Raw genomic sequence first — 13938 nt, forward strand, 5'->3', positions numbered from 1 at the left:
AATTAATCAAATCCGAGGAGAAGATTCTGGGAACCTGGTCTTGTGGCTGGCCTCTGAAATTGGAGGGAGGAGCAGGCTTGTGGGACAGAGCCCTTAACCTACGGATCTGATGCTATCTCCAGGTAGGTGGTATCAGAATTAAATTGAATTGTAGGACACCCAGAGGGTGTTTGAGAACTGCTTGATGGTGTGAAGCAGTGTGGGGATGAAAATGCCCCCCCCACTTTGACATGAGGTACCAAAATCATAATTTCTAAATGCATTTGCTAGGTCTTTCAGTATAACGTGGAATAGGAGTGTTAAGAGGGGCTGTCCTTACATTGTTCCTGATCTTACGGGGAAAGCATCAAGTCTCTCTCTATTCAGCATGTTAGCTATACGTTTTCTGATGCTGCTCCTTACTGAGTTGAGGAAGTTCTCCTCTATTTGTAGATCGCTAAGAGTATTTTCTATCATGAATGGGTGTTGGTTTTTGTCAAATGCTTTTTCTGCATCTATTGGTATGATCATATGTTTTCTTCTGTAGCCTGTTGATGTGCTATATTGCATTAATTGATTTTTGCATTTTAATCTGCTTTGTATAGCAGGAATAAATTCCACTTAGTTGTAGTGAATAATTCTTTATATAAGTTGATGAATTTTATTTGTTAATATTTTGTTGAAGCTTTTTACACCAATGTTTGTGAGATATATTGGGCCATAGTTTCCTTTCTTGTAATGTCTTTTGTAGGTTTTGGTGTTAGGAAAATGCTGCCTCATAAAATAAGTTAGGAAATTCCTCCTCTGCTTCCATTTTCCAGAAGACATTTTAGAGGACTGGTATAATTTCTTACATAAAGGTTTTTTTTTTTTTTTTTTTTTAATATTCATCAGTGAAAACATATGGTTTCTGATTATTTCTTTATTGGAAAGTTATTAATTATTGATTCAATTTCTTTGACATGGGAGTACTCAGATCAATTTTTAAAGTAGCCAAAATTTTAAAGAATGCTTCCTTTTTACTCTTTCCGTTCCTTTTTCTGCTGTTCCCGTTGAATTTCCCTTCACTACAAGTGGCATTGGAATGGTCTAGGCAATTTTAGGTTCTTGAGAAAGAGAAATAGGGCTGGGTAGAGTTTGTGTAGTGGTGTGTGGCTTTCCATTAATTCAGCATTTAGTGAAGTTACTGTAGGCTGTCTAGGGTAAAAATGATTTCCCTGACTTCTCCAGCTGCACATTTTGTCAACTTAGTATCCTGATACCAAGCCTTACTGGGATATGACTGGGTCATAGAACGCATAGCACTACAAGTACTTGGGTAGTAGAAAAGAAACAAGGATTTACATGTAGTCTTTGGAAAATGCTTCTGATCACTAGTAGTACAAAATTTAAAGTGAAGAATTTGGTTCTCATGGACATCTAGTAAAAACTAACTTTCCACCTTGTCAAAAAGATGTAATGATATACCATATAAAATACCTAATACACTATTTTGTAGGCGTAATGTAAAATGGAAGTTATGAGAATCTCTGATTGAGGGTTTAAACATACAATAATAATACTGTAGCAACCACATAATTATGTCATCATAAATTCCTTATTCCCAGTAACAACTCCAAAGAAACAAACAAATATTAACCAATTATGCTAGTGGAAATCTTGAATTGGGGAAACAATACTAAAAAATTGCTTTTATATAAAGAAATTTTCAAAAAGTTTAATGGAAGAATATAGGAAAATACTATAAGCAGATAATCTACAAAACCTTTACATTATTGACTAAATTTGGAGTATTTATCAGTTGTCTTAAAAAATATATTGGTTGTGATTTTTTCTTTATTCAAAAAAAAGTTGGACGTAGTTTTGTGTTCAAAACTTTGTGTATTTTATTCTTAAAGCGGTTTCATCAAATTTTACAAATTGCGTAAGGTTCAGATCCCATAAAACCTGAATCTATTCCTGATCTTGAAGCCATAAAAATTTATGGAATACGAACATAGTGAAAATTATGTCTTCTTTGTGAGTTGAATCTTTTTTCACTGAGATCTTGTATTCTATTGTAATGCTCTCTGCTTTGGAGCCTCCTCTAACCAATACTAATCATAGTTATCACGGCTTTACTTTACTTTCCCATTGCACGCTCTACATATTGCTATCTTTTATTTAAAATCTTTTTCTGTGAGCATTTTTAGATGTGTTTCTTGTAAAAGCATATTCTTAGCCATGCTTTTTCTTATGCATACTCAAATTCTGTTTAAACTGGGTCATTCTGTCCATTTGATTTAATATCACTACTGGAACATTTAGGGGTTAAATGCTTTCTTTTCTGACTTGTTCTATGTTATTTTTTTTCCTTTTTGTTTTCCTGTCTTCTTTTGGATTCTTCAAATCTTATCTATCTTGGTGCCATTACCCTATATCAATTTGTTTTACAGCATCTCTTTCTGTTCTTTTAGGAATTAATTATGTGGTATCTACAAATTATTTAATAATCCTCCCTTCAAGAAATTTGGTTTATACATCCTTCCTTTAAATCTGTGCTGACATTAGTGACTTGCCTATAATCAATGGAATGCAGCCAAAGTGACACTGTTTGATATTTGAGGCTAAGACAACAGGCCATGCAACTTCCTCCTGGTGATCTTAGGGTGCTTGCTCTTCGGGAAGTTAGTCACAACTACCCTAAGTCTACCAACCTAGAAAAGTGACTGGCCAACGACCCCAGCTGGGCTCCCATCTGATAGGTAAGCATCATCAAATGTCAGTCCAGCCAAACCATCAGATGCCTGCATACTTAATCAACATGTAACTGAAACTGAAATAATTTTTCTATTTCTGAAAGATATCTTTTATAATTGCATTTAGTGAGTTTCCTATGTCTGAAGGATCCCTTTTATAATTACATTTGGTGGAGGCTTAGAATTGGTGAATTCTGTCAGTGATTATTTTGTCTGAAAATTTCTCCGAAAAAAACAAACAGCTTCATTCTTGAAGAATATTTTGGTAGTGCAGAAAATTGTAAGTAGTTAGTTGTCAGTGATTTTCTTTCATGATCTTGAAGATATCTTTCCACTGTTGTATGGTTTCCAATGTTTTTGATGAAAGTTCATGTAAATCTAATTATCTCTTTAAGGGTACATTGTCTTTCATTGTCTGCACTTTCACCCTGATGGGTCCTGCTTATGGATTTATATCCACTTATTTTTCCTGAGCTTCTCTGACTTTCTGATTCAGATGATAGGTGTCTTTCAGCAGTTCTTGGGAACTCTTGGTCATTACCACTACACACATTTTCTTTGTCTCATTCTCCCTTCTGTCGTTCCATTCTGAAGAGCTCCCCTCACTCTACTTCTGACCTATACACACAGTAATTCTCTCTTTATCTGTGTTTAATTTGATATTAAATTATCTACTAAGTTTTAAATTTGTATTTTGCTTTTCTATTACTATTGTTGATTCCATTACAAATCTGCAATCTCATTAGTTACAGTCTTCAGTGCCTTAAGTAAATTCAAACTTTCTCTCTTACCTACAACATTAATATGTCCTATTACAATTTGTGTTCCATAATCTAATAACAAGGACCTCTTTGGGGTCTATTCTCCTTATCTTACATTCACGTTGATTCCTGCTTTTTGCATTGTGCACTTCATAATTCTCAACTTTTTGTTCAATCATGTATTTAAAAGTTAATATTGAAAATAATTGTGAGACCTTTGATAATCTACTATGGCCACAGAATAAACTTAAACATTTGTTCCACAGTGGTAGTACCTTGGGGTAATTGGCAGAGGTCAAGGGAAAAAAACATCCACTCTGAGAAAATATAACAACTTCCCTGCATGCAGCCTTTCAGAGTAGGGGGCCAGAGCAGGTGCTGTTCCTCTGGGATTTCTGCCTTTGGAAGGAGTTAAACAGCATTGATGCAGGCTAAGGAGTCCGCCTTACCTCTTCTCTCATTCCCTTTTCTTAAACCTGTGGAGGGTCTCAGGGGAAATTCTCTTTGAGGTCCAAGCCCAAATAAGTGGTTTACTTAGCCAGAGTCTCTACCCTGCCAGCCTACCTCACTGGAGACTTCCTTTTTGTTTTTCTTTTTATAATAAATGCCAACAGGGCATATATGACTCTGGTTTACTCCTTAGAGCTCTAATTCTCTTTCTGTGAAATACCTGATCCTCTAAAACAGAGTCTGAGGCTTCCATCAGCAAGTTCTCTTTAGCAGGAGGCTTGACGCTGGCAGTGTTTTTACCTGAAGTTGGAAGTCTTGTTCAGTTATTTTCACTTAAGCATGTGCTGATTGGTTTCACATTTAAACTTCATGATTTTTGTTACCACGCTTCACGGTGACAGATTGTCATCTTAAATATTTTATCCTGTGCTCTCAGCATCCCCTGGAGAACCTTGGATGACAAGCTAATACAAACAGTTATTAGTGGACACCTTTGTGCTAAAGCCTTTGCCTAGATTCACGAGTGAACGTGCCAGATCTCACATTCACGTGTGACTCAGCAATATTTAAGAAGCCCAATGTAAAAAATCTCAATCTCACCTAAAGAGTCTGAGGGATAAATGAGATTAAGGACTTAAAATAATTTTGGAAGCTGTAAAAGGCTATCTATAAGTGCCTGTGGTTATATGATCATGACCTGCTCTTATTAGTCTGTTTGCAGGTATTGTCTATGAATTAAATATCTTGATCATAAGGTTTATTTGATGTCATTTTTTTATATTGGAAAATAACTGATTCCTTATCTCATTTTAAAATTCAAAATTTATCCACTTTTTGGCCAAAATCAAGCCAGTAATACAGCTCATACAGTCAACTTGAATTACTACTACCCAATAGAAACAAATAACTGTGAGTTGTTTATGGCTAATATTGGATGCTGAGATTACATATATATATATTAGACAAATATATGTATAATATAAAAAATATCTTTAAATATATAGATTTATACAATATATAATATATAGATTTAAACAATTCATAAACAATATATAAAATACACATTTAAACATGCATAAAGGATATATAAAATAAATATATATATATTTAAACAACTCATATATATGTCAGTATCCAATATTAGTTGAATACACAATTTTTTAAAAAATTTTCAATGAACCAGCTTCTATTGCGATGATTCAGAATGAGAGAAATGGTATTCTATTTCCTATTTAGAACAAAAAGAAATATCACACATACAACACACTATCTTCTTTTGTCACTAATGAAGCTACTTAAAGGAACTGAAAATATAAAGAAATAAATAAAAACATTTCTCGATGCAGATACTTAAAAGTACCAAATACTATAGCATTGTTGTTTCTAAGTCGTTATATTACAAAAAGATATCAAGGAAACAGTTCCTTTTTAACTCCCCTATCAAAGAATATTTACGGGGAGGGTGGGAGGGAGGGAGATGCAAGAGGGAAGCGATATGGGAACATATGTATACGTATAACTGATTCACTTTGTTATAAAGCAGAAACTAACACACCATTGTAAAGCAATTATACTCCAATACAGATGTTAAAAAACAATATTTACGATTTTATTTCTGCATATTCTTTTTTTATGAAATATATAATGCATTCTAATGCATTGGTTAAAGATGTAGATTCTGGATTTAGCTAATTCTGCATATAAATATTGTCTCTACAATTACCAGCCCTGTAACTTGGAGGAATGTCATAGACTTTCTCTGCTTTAGTTTTGTTATCAGTAAAATGGCATAATATTTCCTATTTCATGGATATTTTTAAACATTTAAGCATGGGATATTTGAGAGAAATGAATGAGGTAACATAAGTACAGAACACATAGTAAACTCATTACTAATACATACTGGGCTATATTGTTGTGAAAATTCTATTGTGATTTCAAAAAATAAAATATCTTTTCACTATATAAATGCAATTATTTTATGCATTGTAGACTAATATTTGTGTTGAATTTTCTGTCACATCAAACCAAATTCTATGTGTGCTGTATTAACAAAGAGGAAAGAAATCTACCAAAAAATATTCTTCATATACATAGACACAATGCTACTTGACAAAGTGTGAACAGTTAAAACTGAAAAACAAAATCTCAGTTACATCAGCATCAAATATTATATTTTATAAAAATTTAGGCACACACTTAATGAACTATCTGTAAGACCTGTGTATTAGATATCCATTTCTGTGTGACAAAACCCTTTAAAACTTAGTAACTATAAAATTCAATAATCCTTTGCTTATTCATGTATTCCATGATTGACTAATTGGTATGATGTGTTAGCAGGAAGTCTTAGTTCCTCCACCCCTAGGCTCTCTATAATCTCCATGGTGTGGTAGCGGATAGCATGGCAGCTGGCTTCCTCTAGAATGAGAGATCCAAGAGATTGAGAGGCACACAGAATAAGGGGAGGAGAATTAGTTTCCACCTTTTGAAGGAAGGAGTGGCAAAACATTTGTGGACATATGTTAAAACCACTGTACATTGGAAACTGCAAAACATTTGAGAGAAAATTTTTTAAAATAAACAAATAAATCAGGAAATACGGCGTGCCCACTGACTGGATCATTTTTATCAATTCTCTCTGAATTTATCTATACTCTAAATATAGTCATGATGAAAGTCCAGCAAGGTTGTGAGTATGTGTATGGGGGTGAAAATTTTGACAATATGATTCTAAAATGCACAGCTAATATCAGTACTTACTTAGAAGTTACAGGAATAAAGACATTGTACTTTTGGTGTAAGGATAAATATATAGAGCAATAAAACTGATTAAGGAAACCAAAAATAAACCAACGCAAATATAGCATTATGGGTTGAATCGTGTCCCCCCAAAAGATGTTGAAGTCGTAACCCCCAGTACCTGGGAATGGGATCTTATTTGGAAATATGGTGTTTAGAGATAGGCAAGTTAAGATGAAGTCATTAGGATGAGTCCTAGTCCAATATGACTGTGTTTTGATAAAAAAGAGGAAACATACACACAGACATAGAAATACATGGAGGGGAGACAATGGGAAGACACAGGGAGAACGGCTGTGCCTACCAGAAGCTAGCAGACAGACGTGGAATGGATTCACGCTCACAGCGCTCAAAAAGAACCAACCGTGCTGATACCTTGATTTCAGACATCTTTCCTCCAGAACCAAGAAACAATTCTATTGTTTAAACTGCCCAGTTTGTGGTACTTTGTTTCTGCAGCCCCAGGAAACTAATACAATGGGGAGTGAAGGTCATTTCAACAAATGGTGCTGGAAAAACTGGATATAGATATATATATGTATATTTATATTTATATATAAAATTCTCATGCTTACCTCACATAATAAATAAAATTATTGAAATGGATAGGGGACTTAAGCATTTAAGGTAAAGTTACAAAGACTCTAGAATAAGCAATAGGATGTAATCTTTGTTACTTTGACGTAAGCAAAACTTTCTTAGCTAGGATATAAAAAACACACACTCTAAAGGAATAAATTTAACTTTACTTCCATGAAATTTAAAAATTCTGCTTTTTTCAGGACACAATTTAGAAAAATGATAAATGACAAAGCAAGACACCAAATTTGGATAATGTTTAAAATCTACATGCCCTACAAAGGATTTGTTTCCAGAATACATTAAAACAAACAAACTCATAACTCAGTAGGAAGGCAAACAACACAATTAAAACATCATGAACTTCCAGCTACTGCCTAGAATATAAAAATCTGAAAAGAATGTAAATTCCACACTAACAAAAACTAAAAAGAGGCCCATTTATAAAATTATAATTTTCTTAGACCTAGCAGAGAGCTGAATTCTCAAAGCTCCTAATTAGCCTGAAAACTAATGATAAAAGTAACTTCAAGGAGAGACAGGACGTGAGCACTGACTCACCTGGGTCAGAGGATGGGAGGAAGTCGGTGACCGTAGGACAAGGTAAGGAGCTTTCAGATGAAGTTTTCTAAGGAATTGCTGAAGGCTGAGTGGGCGGTGGGGGTAGTGATATATAAGCCGTGGTGAGTACAGACACAAAATTGACCGCACTCACTTTCAGGTTCATCTCAGTAGAATTTCACTGGGCCTGAGAAAGATTCAAAGCAGAGAGAAACACCATCAGTGTTCCAGGCACGGGAAAGAGTATACCCCGAGAGCCCAGCTCAGGGATCCTTCTCTGCTGGGGAAAAAACAAACAAGCAAACCAACAAACAACAAAAAAATGTTAAGCTGCTGGGTGAAGGCCAGTAAACCCTGTATTATCATGATGCAGGTGAAGACCTATTGGAACAAAAGTAAGGGAAAATTAAACAAGCAAACAAACAAGAAAATTCTGTCCCTGGGAGAGGGGAATGAAAACTTTCTCAGACCAAACCAATTAGAGGTCATCTCTACTGTTTGTTTCTAGTGCCTTAACAGTGACCTTTCTATGTCAGGCATTTAAAAATACCTGTTTTTCTTAAGATTTTTTTGATGTGGACCATTTTTAAAGTCTTTATTGAATTTGTTCCAATATTGCTTCTTTTTTTTTTTTTTTTTAAACGTTTTGGTTTTTTGGCTGTGAGGCATGTGGTATCCTAGCTTCCCAACAAGGGATCGAACACGCACCCCCTGTATTGGAAGGCGAAGTCTTAACCACTGGACTGTCAGGGAAGTCCCAATAAACACCTATTAGATGGTATAGATATTGCTTGGAAATTACAGAGATGGCTTTATACGCTCTTTCATTCATACCAACCATAACCTGGGTGTTGTTTCCTCAAGAAATAAATTGGATGACAGATAGATTCTAGGTGGTTTTACAGACACCTAGGATATAAAATACAATTCCATTAAAGAAAATGTTATTTCTTAAAATAAATTTAGTAAAACATGTACTTCTAAGGAAGACAAATTGCAAGGTGAAATCTGTATTAATGATCTTAATCAATTTTTTGTTACCAAGTTAATAATTTTCTGGTTGAGACAGTCTCAAATAACCCTTCAGTGTGTCCTAATAATGCTATATTCAGAAATGCATTTTTTAACACTTATTCTAGAAATATTATTAGAGGAAATTTGTGTTTAATTTTCTGGCTTAGACAGTCTCAAATGATCTTTCAGTGTGTCCTAATAATGCTACATTCAGAAATCCATTTTTTAACACCTATTCTAAAAATTGTCTTAGAAAAAAATGAGAATTTACATAGAATTCCATGTAAATATCAGGATGCCATCAGATGATTCCAACACTTTATTACAGCAAATTTTTCACCCAAGTTGAAAGGTTGTTCTAGAGTAAAAGAATCTAAAGGGAAACAACCCTACATAATATGCAAGAACTAAAATCAGGTCTTAGTCAAGAGAAAATTAACAAAGCTTTTGATTTATTTTTAGACTACAAAGAACATTTCAATTTACAGTGAATGCTGGATGATATTATGGATTCTGTTGATTTTCTTAGGTGTGATTTTAGCTTGGTGATCCAAAGAGATATGCTTTTTCTTAGGATATGCTGAGGTAGATCAACAAAATATGTAAAATTAACAATATTGAAACATTTTTGAATCTATGTGGTGACGAATGACAACTGTACCATTCTATATTTTTTACGTTTGAAAATATATGTAATTTAAAAATTTGGGGAAACTTGTCCTAACAAGAACTTTTTGGAGGAGGCAAGGATATACAATGGAGAAAAGACAGTCTCTTCAATAAGTGATGCTGGGAAAACTGGACACCTACATGTAAAAGAATGAAATTAGAACACTCCCTAACACCATACACAAAAATAAACTCAAAATGGATAAGAGACCTGAATGTAAGACTGGACACTATAAAACTCTTAGAGGAAAACATAGTAAGAACATTCTTTGACATAAATCACAGTAAGTTTTTTTTTGATCCACCTCCTAGAGTAATGGAAGTAAAAATAAAAATAAACAAATGAGAACTAATGAAACTTAAAAGCTTTTGCAAAGCAAAGGAAACTACAAACAAGGCAAAAAGACAACCCTCAGAATGGGAGAAAATATGTGCAAACGAACCAACAAAGGATTAATCTCTAAAATATATAAACAGCTCATGCAGCTCAATACTAAAGAAACAAACAACCCAATCCAAAAATGGGCAGAAGACCTAAACAGACATTTCTCCATAGAAGACATACAGATGGAAGCACATGGAAAGCAGCTCAATATCACTAATTATTAGAGAAATGCAAATCAAAACTACAATGAGGTATCACTTCACACCAGTTAGAATGGGCATCATAAGAAAATCTACAAACAACAAATGCTGGAGAGAGTGTGGAGAACAGGGTACTCTCTTGCACTGTTGGTGGGAATGTAAATTGATACAGCCACTATGGAGAACAGTATGGCGGTTCCTTAAAAAACTAAAAATAGAATTACCATATGACGCAGCAATCCCACTACTGGGCATATACCCAGAGAAAATTATAATTCAAAAAGACACATGTGGGCTTCCCTGGTGGCGCAGTGGTTGAGAATCTGCCTGCCAATGCAGGGAACACGGGTTCGAGCCCTGATTTGGGAAGATCCCACATGCCGCGGAGCAACTAGGCCCGTGAGCCACAATTACTGAGCCTGCACGTCTGGAGCCTGTGCTCCGCAACAAGAGAGGCCGCGATAATGAGAGGCCCGCGCACCGCGATGAAGAGTGGCCCCACTTGCCGCAACTAGAGAAAGCCCTTGCACAGAAACGCAGACCCAACACAGCCATAAATAAAATAAATTATTAAAAAAAAAAAAAAAAACTCTTAAAAAAAAAAAAAAAAAGACACATGCACCCCAATGTTCATTGCAGCACTATTTACAGTAGCCAAGTCATGGAAGCAACCTAAATGCCCATCAACAGATGAATGGATAAAGAAGATGTGGTACATATATACAGTGGAATATTACTCAGCCATAAAAAGGAATGAAATTGGGTCATTTGTGGAGACTTGGATGGACCTAGAGACTGTCATACAGAGCAAGGTAAGTCAGAAAGAGAAAAACAAATATCATATATTAACGCATATATGTTGAACCTAGAAAAATGGTACAGATGAACGGGTTTGCAGGGCAGAAATAGAGACACAGATGTAGAGAACAAATGTATGGACACCAAGGGGGGTTAGTGGCGGGGGGATGGTGGTGGTGTGATGAATTGGGAGATTGGGATTGACATATATACACTAAAATGTATAAAATGGATAACTAACAAGAACCTGCTGTATAAAAAAATAAATAAAATAAAAGTCAAAAAGAAAAAAAAAACTTTTTGGGACTTCCCTGGTGGTGCAGTGGTTAAGAATTTGCCTGCCAATACAGGGGACACAAGCTCGAGCCCTGGTCCGGGAAGATCCCATATGTCCCGGAGCAACTAAGAGCATGCACCACAACAACTGAGCCTGTGCTCTAGAGCCTGTGAGCCACAACTACTGAGCCAGCGTGCCACAACTACTGAAGCCCATGCGCCTAGAGCCCATGCTCCGCAACAAGACAAGCCACTGCAATGAGAAGCCTGCGTACCGTAACCAAGAGTAGCCCGGCTCAATGCAACTAAAGAAAGCCCATGTGCAGCAACAAAGATCTGACCCAGCCCTAAATAAATAAATAAATAAATAAATAAATTTACTAAAAAAAAAAAAAAAGAACTTTTTGAATCTTCATACCAGAATCTGCATACCAGATTCATTGTCCTCTGGACTTCACTGAGAATTGAAGCCAGCACATTTTCCTGTTTTTGTGCGAAACAATTCTGGGTCCAGGTAATAAAAAAAAGAAAAGAAAAAAAAAAGGTCAGCTGTTTGCTCCAGGAAATACTAGCTCTTGGAAGGTAAGACTGTGAACCAAATAGCTTACCTTTCAAGACTAGCATCTTGCTCACCAAGGCTCACTTCAGGACCTTCTCTCTTTGGGCCAAACCAGTTCAAAGCATTCACGCCATCAACTGCCTACTCCCATCCAGTTCCCTGATTTTCAAAGAGGCCCTAAAAACCCACAAATATCCTTCCCTAATTGTCCTATTTTAAAACAATACCAATGTCTGCCAAGGTGGCTTATTACTGCAATAAACCTAAAAAACTATCTTTGCTTCAACAAGTGGGTTTTTTGATAGTTATTTGAGGCACTGACAGTTGACATTTCTCATAGTTGGTTCATTAGAGGTCCTGGTTCTAAAATGACACAATCACCAAATGTCATGTGTCAATCTCAGTTAGATCTTAATGCAGAGAAAACAAAAGTAGTTTAAGAGAATGTTGTGGGAATTAGGGAAATGTAAATGTTTTCTGAATATGAAACGACATTATGGAATTTTTGTTTACTTGTATAGGTGTTGTATGTGGTTTGTAAATTATGTGGGAGATTGTTTTTTCTTAGAACATGCTGAAATATTGTTGGGTGGACAATTTTCAGAAGGTATAGCAAAACAGATGATGTATAGATCAATACAAAAGATCAAGTACACGCAGAAAATTATTAAAATTCTTAAATCCAGCTGGACGGTATATGCACACTCAGTGTATTTGTTTTCAACCTTTGCTAGAAAATCTTATTTTAAAAATATGGGAAATATTCTTCCCCAAAGCTTTGTAGGAACACAGACCAGAAACTGCCTTCTGGTTGTTAATATTGTCTACAAGTTGTTTGTTTAGAGTTTCTTGAAGTTTGCCAAAAATTTTACATTTGAATATTTCACATTGAGAATCTAAAGTATATTTTTGTAATATCCCACCAAAGAGCTTTTTCAATTTACTCAAATCCTCACACCCATAAATCTGAAGGTAGACATTTACATTACATTTTATTACATTCAATGTTCTACATTAGTCTCTGAGAGATTCTTTGGGGAAAAAATGCATATACACACTTTTGTGTATACACACATATACATAAACACACATACACTTACAATTAAGCATTACTTCCTTCTAATATTTTGAATGAAGGAGGTAGGGCCAAATCATAAACATAGCTATTTTAGTCTTTAGCCAAAAAGTGGTATTTTAGAAGCTTGAAAATGACAGAGCTATCTGCTGAAACATTCCATGAAACTCATGAATTACTACTTCTGAGTTTCCCTAGAGCTATTAAAATTTGAAAAGGAGAGAAAGGAAAAAAAAAAAAAAGGCTTCCATCCCAATCTACAAAAAGGGATTAAACATCATGGCATTGACATCTGGACTTTCAAGCAGGTGAATAAAAGGCCTACCCAGAATTGACAGCCTGCTGACTTATTTAATTCAAAATTACTATTCATGTCAACTCAAATTCCAGAGAAAGTGGCAATCTGGTGTCACAAATGCTGAATGTGAGCAAGATTGTCACACAAAGGTTAGTACCATATGTCATACTTGAAATAGAAACATAATTTTCTTTGGGGGCATGGATTATAAAATGTCCACTAAGACTGACTTTTATTGGTATTTGCAATACTAAATCATATAACAAGTTCATGGCTGTGGTTTATACTTTAATACAGCATTTTTAGCATATATTTATCATGAATAGATAATTTTATATAGGTAGAAGTGTATAAAAACACACACATGTATATATATGTATATATACAAAAAATAAAATATATGAGTGTGTATGTATAAAATATACACAAAAACATGTTTACGTGGGTATATATGTATAAGCTATATATGATATATCTACATTATATAGATATAAGACAGCCCCCAACAACAAGAAAATTTCTCAAAGTCAAAATGTCAGTAGTGCCTGTTTTACACTTTTAAAAATATAAAGATCCCATAACTCATTAAACATATAAGAATTTTTTTGGTAAGAATTCTATGCTTAGAATGAAGACATTTTAAGATTTTTTTCTGTTTTAAAGACTTATACTTTTGTAATTCCAAAAAACTAGGGCTGAGAGTGAGTAAAAGGATTAGGGAAGTTCATATATACATGATAGAACCAAAACCTAGGATGTATATGAAATTTGCCAGACTTGAGGAAAGAAACTAT

General features: G+C 34.7%; 1 protein-coding gene across 14 annotated transcripts in view; it reads right to left on the bottom strand.

The window, feature by feature from the left end:
* LOC309623716 (uncharacterized protein) overlaps positions 1 to 13938 on the bottom strand; it is a 451333-nt gene that overhangs the window by 231286 nt on the left and 206109 nt on the right. For 8 of the 14 annotated variants that reach the window (XR_014241486.1, XR_014241487.1, XR_014241489.1 and 5 more), the window contains one exon: positions 7871 to 8057. The exons of 2 other annotated variants lie outside the window; for them this stretch is intronic. The gene's annotated coding sequence lies outside the window, so the exon portion shown is untranslated. Of the gene's footprint in view, positions 1 to 7870; positions 8058 to 11630; positions 11717 to 13938 lie in introns of all 14 variants that reach the window. 4 more of the 14 variants (XR_014241485.1, XR_014241488.1, XR_014241491.1 and 1 more) reach the window with 2 other exon arrangements.

The sequence above is a fragment of the Balaenoptera borealis genome (genome assembly GCF_965194805.1).
Source record: "Balaenoptera borealis genome assembly, chromosome: 2".
NCBI lineage: Eukaryota > Metazoa > Chordata > Mammalia > Artiodactyla > Balaenopteridae > Balaenoptera > Balaenoptera borealis.